Source organism: Aythya marila (assembly GCF_965140915.1).
Source record: "Aythya marila genome assembly, chromosome: 2".
NCBI classification, from domain to species: domain Eukaryota; kingdom Metazoa; phylum Chordata; class Aves; order Anseriformes; family Anatidae; genus Aythya; species Aythya marila.
This window is the reverse complement of record NC_139043.1, coordinates 107,157,653-107,167,100: the sequence shown is the minus strand read 5'-3', so window position 1 is coordinate 107,167,100 and position 9,448 is coordinate 107,157,653.

Sequence of the window (9,448 nt, the reverse complement as noted above, 5' to 3'; positions counted from 1 at the left end):
ATCTGCAATTAAACAACAGTGGATACATGGGTTTGCTGAACACATTTTGTTTGAAGAATGGAACATCTGTTCCACCTCTCAGATTTCCTCAAGGAATTCCTCTTTTAAGCTATCACAGTTTTACTTTCTGCCAAGGATTTTATTTATTACTATGACACATTCAAAATTGCTAACCTGAGGTCCATTCAAACTGTACTAAAGTAACTACAGTATCTGAAGGATTTTGTACTTGGTTTTCTGTCTTAAAGTTTGTAAGCATCTGTTTTCCCATAAGTATGTGCACAACTTGCATAACTAATTCTCTTGTGCCCCTTCTTGTCAGACACATGCAGAATTCATTTGCTAATAGTGTCTGATTTCCTTTTAGGCACTTCTGTTTTATGATTCTTTACATTTTTATATGTTGCTTCCAGTCCAATATTAACTGAAGCTTCTGTGACATTTTATAAGGTTTTATAGTGTAATCAATAAAAACCAGACTTAAAATAATGCTAACTTCTGACAATTCAGATTCAGGAGATTCACAGAGGTTTTCTGTGCATGCCCATATGAAATTATTTCTCTAATTACGTATTATGATTTGTCTTTTCTGGCATTCTATTTCTTCTGTATGTTGCTGGACAGATTGCTTTTCAGCTACTTATTAGGAGAGAGATTATCAAAAGAATTCAGCACCCACCTACAAAAAGATAATGATTTTCAAGACTTTAGGAACTCACCGTTGCAGTATTTTTGTCCAGATTTTCAGATAAACCCAACACTCAATGCCAGGCGCTTGAAAACCTGAGTACCTCTTCTGATGCCCAAGTTAGCAATGGGTACTTCTTTTCATATGCATATTCCTCTGACATCAGGATCCCAAAATACAATGTGCAGTCCTGGATGGAAGATGATTTATGGTGTTAACATAAACAGATTCAAAATAAGTCCTGGATTCCATAAAAAGATATGTTCCTATACACAGGAGTCACCTGCAGCTCTGACAGTGTAAGTCTGTACTTCATCTGGCTGATTTTTGACATAGAATTTAATAGACATGGCAAGAGAATTGACTGCGTAAACTCCAAGACTGGCAACACACCTGAACCTGACCTCTGAAACAACTGTCCTTCCAGTTGTGGATCCCTCTCAGTGTTATCATTGGTTTTACTATTTGCCTTTATTTTGGGAAAGTACAGGGAACGACATTTTAGGAAGACACAGGAAGAAGCATAAAACTGATGTTCATTTGGTGAGCTATCCTGCTGTGTAAGCCCATGATTTAAATTGTAATTAACAATTGGAACTTTCTACCTCTTCTACTTTACTCATCCAAGAGGAAACACAATCCTTAGAAACTAAGAAACTAAATTCTACTCTTAAGAACCTCAGGTCTAACTTTCCTATTTAAACTTTTTTCCTGCATCTGGAGCAGTCTTGATCTGTCAATTAGAGGCATTGCTTTTAAAAGAAATAATAATAATAAAAAGCTTCAAGAAAACTCAGCAAAAAATCTGTTTATACTCTAACCCAGCCTTTACCAAATTCTTTGTAATTCAGTTTGTGTTATCCTTAATGCTTCAGAATCTTAAACTTTTCTACCAAAGGTAATATCCGAAGATTCAGATATGGTGTTTCCATCCTAATTATAGAAAGCTGTATGTACACCATTGATATATATTTCATAGAATCATAGAATCATAGAACAGCTTATGTTGGAAGGGACCTTAGAAGTCATCTAGTTCCAAACTCCCTGGTATGCACTGGGATGCTAACCACTAGTTCAGGTTAGCCAGGAACCAATCCAACCTGGCCTTGAACACTTCTAGGGATGGAGCATCCACAGCTTCTCTGGGCAGCCTGTGCCAGTGCCTCACCACTCTCTGAGTGAAGAATTTCCTCCTAACATCTAACCTAAATCTCCCTCTTTTATTTTAAAACCATTCCCCCTTGTCCTCTCTTTTTCTGCTTGAGTAAAAAGTCACTCTCCATCTTTTTTATAAGCTCCCTTTATGTATTGAAAAGCTGCATAAGGTCACTCCAGACCCTTCTCTTCTTCAGGCTGAACAACCCCAGCTATCTCGGCCTTTCTTCATGGTTGAGGTTCCCCATCTCTCTCATCAACTTTGTAGCCCTCTTCTGGACCTGTTCTAACAGCTCCACATCCTTCTTGCACTGGGGGCTCCAGACCTGGATGCAGCACTCCAGGTGGGGCCTCACAAGGGCAGAGCAGAAGGGCACAATCACCTCCCTCCACCTGCTGGCCACTCCTTTGGTGATACAGCCCACTGTGCAGTTGGCTTCAGGGCTGCAAGCACACACTGATGGCTATTGTCAAGCTTTTTGTTCACCAGAACCCCCAAGTCCTTCTCTACAGGGCTGTTCTCAGTGAGTTCTTCCAGTCTGTGCTTGTGTGTGGGATTGCCCCGACCGAGGTACAGCACCTTGCAGTTGGTCTTGTTGAATCTCATTAGGTTCACATGGACCCACTTCTCAAGCTTGTCCAGGTCCCTTTGGATGTTATCCCTTCCTTCTACTGTATCAATCACACCCCACAGCTTAGTCATCTGTAAACTTGCTGAGGGTGCACTTGATCCCACTGTCTATGTTGATAAAGATATTAAAGAGCACCAGTTCCAGGACAGACACCTGAGGGACACCACTCATCACTGGCCTCCACCTGGACATGGAGCCATTGACCACCACTCTCTGCGTTCAGCCTTCAGCCAATTCCTTATCCACTGAATGGACCATCCATTGGACCTTGTTTCATCCTGTGTGAAAAAGCAGGAAGGCATGGTAGTCTTTGGGACCCACCCGGCTTGGCAGCTTCTTCATAATACTGTGTATGCTGACCCCGGGCAGGCAGCAAACTTCTCTGGAGAGATTATCTGGATGGCAAATGGGTGCCTCAGTGCCTCTCAGAGAGGAGTCTCCAGTGACTTACACCCTCTGTGCCTTCTTTGTGGCACTGGTTCTGAGGCAGGTGGTAGACTGAGTCAACTTTATATATGGTTCGCCTTGCTAAGGTCTTTATTATTACTTACAAAGTCTCCTCTCTCCTGCCCTAAAAGCAGGGGCCGTTTGAGGGCAACCTATGTTGCTCTCTTGTGCAATGCAGAAAGCACAAGCTACTAGATTAAGCACAGAATGCTTAGATTCAATTTTAAGAGAACAATAAATGGGTCCATAGGCTGGAACTCACAATCAGTAGTTTAGGCTGACAAACCTGGTTAATTAATTGATTTAAGACACCAAAGGCTTGGCGTACTTTATTTGTCTTCATCCATCTTCATTGCAAATATTTTTGGTTTGTGAGGAATGAGGAGTGAAACTTGAGGTGGTTGGGGACAGGAGAATTATCTAACCCAGAGACAGTGTTGATCACTTTAGGGAAGTACTGTGCAACAACACCAAGCTATGCTCCTTTCTGTGTCTACAAAAAAACTACACCCACTGCTGCACCTGATGTCTAAGGACTTTGCTGTATTATTTCTAGTCCAAGCACCTTGGCTGAAATTTAAAGATATAAAATATCAATAGAAAATCTAGCTTATTAATTCTTTTTTCTTTACAATATTTAAAAAGCCTTGAGCAGATTCCAGGTTGCCTAAGTGTGAGAACCAGGAGTTCTTCATTTGTAAAGCAAGTAGAGGAAAACATTGACAAGCTCAGTTCTCATGTTAAACAGAGAATTCTGTTTGCTTAGCTGTTTTCTTTTTCCCTCTCTCAATATCTTCTACATCTGTCAGTAATGAAATTAACTGCAAACGGAAATGATGTGTCTGATCTCTGAAGCACGGTATATAGAGAAAAAAAATCTTTTAAAGGAGAATCTACTGCACTGTCAACCCTTCCTCTCCCCCCATCATATTTAAGGACAGCTGATTTCAAGCTGCCTCAGTCTGTAGTCTCTAAACAATCATTTTTGTCAAGAGAACAGGAAAATGGTGACTGGTATAATGACATTCATTATTTTGGCTGTATTAAATATGATTTCTGCAAGCATTCTTATTCATCAGAAATTTGCAAATTGAGAGGAAGCACCAGATATTTACCAGCTTCATAAAAGTTATTTAATTTCCTCATTTCTCTCACTGCTGAGTCCGACCTTTTATTTTGCTTACCACCCACCACCAGTGCTCTGGGTACAGCTACCCACGAGAAAGGCCATTCAGCTCCCAAACCAGGTTTCATGTGTCAATTAACCATACTTTTTGTCTTGGCCAAAACACCATGCACTGCAAATCTGAAATGAATCATGAGGAGCTGGATAAAAGCAATTTGGAATAGGATTTGTTGTGTGGAGTTCATCCACCTGTACTTCCAAAGGGGCTTTTGGAATTTTCAAAAATGAATAATGGGGTTGTGGAATAATATCAAGCATTTATGACAGCATAAATACAAATATTGCGAAGAAATTGTTGATGCTGTCATTCATTCATTCACAAATGTGTTTTCTTCCAAATTTTCCCATATGCAGCTGAATGTTCTCCCTAATTAATGAATTGCCCTCAGGTTACTCACCCAGACAGATCTAATCTGTCTCTGTCCAAAATGACTAAACTCTGTCCTGCATTAAAGATGTAAAAGGCCACAAATTACTTTCTTGGTCTTTCCAACTAGAAAATCACTGCTTACTGAATGGTGTTCTCTCCATGTGACATTCAGGGTGATTTCATCACCTCAGGGCTGAAGCTTTCAATACAAGTGAAGAAAAACCTCTACTGCTAAAAAGTTTCTCAGTTCAGATTAGAGTTCATGAGAAGAAACATTAACTTCAGGTTTAAGGTTATAAGAATGCCATGAATGCAATAAAATGTATAAGTATAGCGTTCTTTTATCTTTAATGCACTTTATAAATATTAACCAATCTTTCTTGAGAAAGATTTCCACGTAAAGTTATGTGATTAAGATGAAGGATCAACATATAATTGCAGAAAAGTATTTTTTCCAAACCTTATAATAAAAAAGCTGTGTTGAATTAGCATATAAAGTGAAATATGGACAAGTACATGTCATCTTTATTACTAGCTGACCTTCACTGCAGTTATAAGACTATGGATATACGCAAATTTCATGTCAATTTTACTGTTCTTTTCTTACATAACTTGATATGGTTTCCTCCTTAAGGCCTCCAGGGGGATTTACAAGCTTGTAGATAAAATAAATAAATAAATAAATCAACTTCTGCTCTGCTGCCTGGTATGAAATAGAGAGAACATCAACAATACTTGGTAGTCTGAGGAACTGGAAATGATAATGCTGAATGTGAATTCCCCACAGGAGTGCAAGCAGCAGGAATGCTTGTTTATTGAGGTTGAAAGGAAAAATGTCCATACAGTTTGATCTCTGTTTCCAGTGTGAATACTGCAAGTGAAGTAGCTAACACCACAATAATATTGCTGGTTAGCTGACAGGCACAAATTTGGCCAGAGACTTTGGACTTGTATTCCCCAGAAAATATTCCCTATAATCTCCTGCTGGAATCTGCCAGAACCTTATTAAATCCCTACACCTCTTTCTGTATTCATCATAACAAAGGAAGAGGGAAAAAAAAAAAAAAAAAAGAAAGAAAGAAAGAAAAAAAGAAACAACAAACAAGCATCAAGCAAGCAAACAAACAAAACCCCATATGTGTACTGCAAAGTCATGTGGTGAAAGAGACAGAACAGTAAAAGTGGAGATGTGGAGCTGATCTCCCACTTTGAGACCAATTTGCCTCTATTTTTCTTTCCCTGTACAGGGAAAGCTATCACTCTTGTTCCTACAGTTGCTCATTCATCTCTATCCTCTCTGTTCAGATTGTGAAGTCTTTGGACCAGAGCTGTTTCAAGCAGGTGCATACAGTGCCTAGTATAATACACTGCCCGTACTAGCCAGTACATTATGGTTTGATCCTAATGTGAATAAAAATCTGAGGGGAACATTGAGAAACTCTCTGTCAGTGTGATATTCTAATATTGGAAGAACATTTGCTGTTCTTTGTTAATTTTAGAGTGAAGTAAGTTAGAAATATGAATGAAACAAACACATCACCTAACTATTTAGAATGCATAAAAGCTGTTGTTGGTTTCAGAAGCTTACTTTTAAAGCATCCTTTGATCAAGTCATACATGCAAGACAAAACCAGAACTTCTTCTTAAAAATAGAACAGAAAAGAATGAGTTCTGGTGAGTGGTACTTCAAGAATAAGTGTGGTTTTTGCATTCAAAATAACTGCAAAGATTGCCCGTTTGGGAGAAACAAAGGTAATACTGCAGTGATTTTCTGATTTCTGAACCACTTTGCTACTTTTTTTTTTTTTTTTTTTTTTTTTTTTTTTTTTTGTAAAAGGTACCTTGAAAATTATGAAATCCATAGCTGGCAGGCTGGTAGCTTTGTTTTCTTACCCAGCTTGATTGGAAATTCTTTACTGTTGTTATGGTATGCCATACTGTATACTGGCTACCACTGTATATTTCTGCTTTTCTAATTATGTTTGGATTTCAGATAAATAGCACCAGTGTAAAGAATTTTGGACCTCAAGCAGTCACCCACATTTAGGACAGTGCAATCAACCTCCTGGGAAGATAATACAGGAAAGCTTGATTGCTGGTGCCAATAGGTTTTCTTTTCCAGGTCACTGCACAGGGTGAAGCCTAGAAGGTGGATGTTTTCCATTTTGTTTCTTTTTCTAGTCATTAAAGAGGCCAGCTTAGTCATGTCCTTATTTTAGACTTTTCCACATGATCCAGAGTTAATTTTCCTCAGATGCAGTAAGTTCCATATGGTCCTTCATAATCTTCAATGTTTAGTATGTTGCAGTCATGGTGTGGTTCTTCAGGGATTGTATTGCAGTGAGATGAAGTATTTTTGCTTCTTCTTTGGACAAAGCATTTTAATCCTTAAAAAAAAAAGAAAAAAGTGATGTTGAATTTTGTATTTTGCATTTTGAGATTTTTTAGATAACTATTTCTTAAGAAAGGATGTTCTCCAGTGACTGCTTTTGAGTGTAGGGGATCACTTTTGGGATCTGTTATCACATACCATTGCAAAGTAATCGTTATTGACAGGTGTCGGGGTCAACTGTCAACCTGAGCTCCAAAGTCTTCACAGGATGAATTGGTTCTGAACATCTGATATTTCATTTTTACTAGCTGTCCAAGCAGGTTGGTTATCTCTGATTGACAAGGTACTGACGCAAGCTGTAGATCGCCCTCTTGTTAGAGATTAAAAACTCTTTGCAAAGCATCAGCTGACCCAAGTTTTATCACTTGCATGATTATTTCTGGAAGCAGGATATTTTGGTGCAGGATGACTAATTTTTAGCTACTAGCATCTTTGATGCTTCCTATTGAATGACCATAAAAAGCTTTTTAAACACAAAATAAGTTGGTGGTTGGTACTATTCCAAACCAGTGGGTTCTTCTTACTGTAATACTAGTTTCTTTCAGTACAAAAACAGTAGCACACAATTCCTTCTCAGCAGCACCAACACTAACATCTTCTAGATTTTTCATTCTTAACTGCATGCTGCAGTGGCCAGAGCTGTAAGCAATCTCCAAAATGTGGAAGTCTGGTAATTTATAAACTAATTGGCTATTTTGACTTGCAAATTCCTGTGCTGAAATTGCTCTATATGAAGTACAAGCTTTACAGTAATGAGATGATCAGAATGAGAGCCAAGGGAGAAGTTGCAGGAGACAGAGCTCTGAGTGCCCACTCCTTCTAAGAAAAATGACTTACCTAATTGCTGAGAGATGAAAAAGGTGAACGTGGTGCCACGTCCATATGTTCTGCCAGAGACAGCAATGGCAGCAATGTACTTGAAGTATATGAGATGGGCATGCTTCTCTCTGTGTGGCAACTTGCCTCTTAATATCATCAAAAGCAGAGGAAAATCTGTGTTAGGAAAATCAACTTTCTGCATCCTGTCAGCCTGTGCCAGGATGCTGATACTTGTGGATGAAGGGTAAAAGAGAAGGAGAAGTAAACATAGGAGAGAGTAGTGATCATTTGGTGATGTGACCTGGGCCATGGCCACCATGTGCTAATGGGACTTGTCCTCCTCTTGATGCCTCTGGTAAATTTTCCCTACAGCAATTTTATATTAGCACTGAGGCAGAGGCCTATGTATTTGAATATCCAATTTGCAAAGACTGTGTTTACAAATTGCCTTGAAATTGTTACGGGAATTAATCTCACCACATGTTTCCTTACTCATGCAGTTACAGAATATATTTCTCTGAAGCTGAGGATAGACTAAGTCTGGAAAAGTATAAATAAATAAATAAATAAATAATATAAAATGAAGAAGTGTTTTCCAGAGTATGAAGACTCGAGTACTTTTAAAGGAAACTGCCGTCAATGTTTGCTTTTGTGTTGACAGAATCCTTTTAAAAGGTTTTGTGGTGCGAAAAGCTCCTTTTAGTGGGTTTTCGTAATGCACCGGGAGAGAACAAGGAAATGTTTTTCTCACCGTGGCCAGCCGTGGAGCTCGCCTGGAACATCGCGTACCCAACCCGGGAGGTGATTTTCCCTGCGTCTCACGGGCAGAGCCAGCAGGGTGGGCTCCCTTGTGTGCTCCCCTCGCCTTGGAGATCCAATGGCCGCTTCTTCCAAGTGCTCTTCGGGATGACTCAGGCACTTTAATGTGCTTGAAGGGGATACTGAAGGCGAGGGCTTGCACCCCCCCTTGAAGTGACAGATTGACGTCCCCATGGTTTGCTGGAGGCAAAGTGGTTTTATTCGAAGTGTGCCCACGGAGCAGGAGGGGGGTTGGCATCCCAGCTGTAATCTAGCTGCCACAAGGTGGCACGAAGGCTTTGCTCTGTGAAATGCATGCCATCGAGTGGCAGCTGGCTGGCTGCTCCCTCCCTGTGCTGGGCTCCCCCAGCCTGCAGAGCTGTTTGGGGGGACCCTGAGGGTTGCTGTGTGCAAAAGGCAGCGCTGCTACATCCTTGTGGCTGCTGTTTCTCAGTCTGGTTAGATTAAGACCAGCCTGAGTGTATGCCTACTCTTGCATCAGTCCTCCCTTCCCATTTAGATGCGCCCCGGGAGGCCTGCCCCTTTCTGTCCTGTAGGGTCAGTGGTGCCTGAAGAGCAGCTTTGCAAACACAGTACAGCACCCAGGCTAAGGCAGACAGAGCCCCAGCACATGCTGGTGTGAGCCCACAGAGCTCACCTGCCTGCAACAGGTCTTAGGCAGCAGGGTGTAAGAGCCTAGATGAGCGGCAGGTATTCCACTGCAGCTATTCTAATCTCTCTGCTCTCAACCTCATCTACGACAGATATAACAGCCGGAAAAATGAGGAAAAGCACTGACACAGGAGGCTGCAGCTCTCTTCTGCACTGAGACCTAAGTGAGGCTATGGTGGGAGACACTCGACATCTTCTGTCGCAAATAAGTCCCTCCTTGGGGCGTTTGTCATACCTCTGTCATACGTGATGACTGTGACATTCAGCAGGTTATGGCCAGCTGGGGGTG